The following is a 1,422-nucleotide window of genomic DNA, read 5'->3' as shown; positions in this document are numbered from 1 at the left end:
AAGGATTTTAATGAATACTATTAACAGTTTCTGAACCATTTTGGTTATGATCATGATCCAAGACCCTAGGACAGTACTGTTTTACTAGCAGGTCCAGTTCATGGGTTTAATGCACAAGACAATACTCCAAGCCTAACACTACCAATACGTTAGACTATATTGTAGCAGTTATGCTTACATTAGTATAAGTAAATCCATTAATCAGTCTTCCATAAACTGTATACAATAACTTGTAAATAGCCCGATTTCTTTTTCAGCACCATTACCACCAATATTTTCTGTAAATACGATTTCAATAAAGAAGTAAAAGAAACTTACAAATCCAAAGCTCGATAATAGTTCAGTCCTCCAGTGAAGCCTCTATTGTCAAATTTGCTGACAGAATAATTGACATCTTCTTCACACAGCCAAGCTGGCAAGGTGCTATTAGGGGAAGTTCTGAATTCTACAAGTTTATTGTTGGTATATTGGTTACTGTGCACAAGAAAGAATTTTAGATAATTTTAGATCCTAGGTATGAAAGATAATTTTAGATCCTAGTTATCAAAGCAGGAAAACATCACTATAGTATTGATGAAAGGACATGTCAAAGATTAAAGTTTCAGTTTGCCGTAGAAAGCCATGCAAGAATGATTATCCAAGAGTTACCCTACATTTAGTTTGAGGAAAGAAGCTGCTAATGTAAAATTGAAACATTGTGAAAGGAGCATCTCTGTCTGTGAACATATTCATACCTCGAGCTGTTTGTGTTGAATATCAATAACTTCTGTATTGTCGGCAGGGAGATAGACATTTGGCTGAACCCCTCACGTTTCCCACCCCAAATGCAAAATTTAGACAAATCAGTTGACGCCAAACTAGTTCTTTGATTAAGATATTGTGAAATGGCTTCAATAAATTCATCTTTTGATAGGAAACCAGTATCACCTTTCAATATTTTCTTCAAAAACAATCCAAGCTATGGAAAATAGGGGAAAGAAAATTATAGATTAGTTACTGCAGTGAGGAAAATATAAGGATGGTACTCATATTAAAAAATCGGTCTGGAAATACTTTTGGATAGAAGTATTAACAACAGATTCAATGACACTCCAAATACTTAATTACCTGAGTGCCTTGAGAAACTAGCAGTGCTGCGAAATCTGACTACCTTACTGAGCAAAGTATCAATTACCTACAACTTGGTTTTCAATGAAAAGATCTTCAGTTTTAGGTCAAACGAAAAAGATAATTGTAATTTCTCACTATCATAACCTTTTATAAATTCCTTATGGGTAAACTAGATAAAAAAGCAATCATGTTTTATTGAGATGAAATAATAGGTTGTAACATGCATGATTAATAGCAAATGCAGGAATTGAAAGATAAGCCAAACCTTTTCCAGGTCAGATGCTTCAAACGTCAAGAGCTTCATTTCCTTAA

At 33.9% G+C, this 1,422-nt stretch overlaps 1 long non-coding RNA gene across 1 annotated transcript; it reads right to left on the bottom strand.

The window, feature by feature from the left end:
* Positions 1-519: 519 nt before the first annotated feature.
* On the bottom strand, positions 520-1,192 carry LOC136069682 (uncharacterized). Its single transcript, XR_010630899.1, has 3 exons — positions 1,108-1,192; positions 735-958; positions 520-536 (listed from the first exon to the last, which is right to left on the bottom strand). It is a non-coding gene; the product is annotated as an uncharacterized LOC136069682 (long non-coding RNA).
* Between the last annotated feature and the right edge of the window lie 230 nt (positions 1,193-1,422).

Source organism: Quercus suber, unplaced genomic scaffold, assembly GCF_002906115.3.
Source record: "Quercus suber isolate HL8 unplaced genomic scaffold, Cork oak 2.0 scaffold_183, whole genome shotgun sequence".
Taxonomy (NCBI): Eukaryota; Viridiplantae; Streptophyta; class Magnoliopsida; order Fagales; family Fagaceae; genus Quercus; species Quercus suber.
This window is presented reverse-complemented; position numbering and strand designations above follow the sequence as displayed.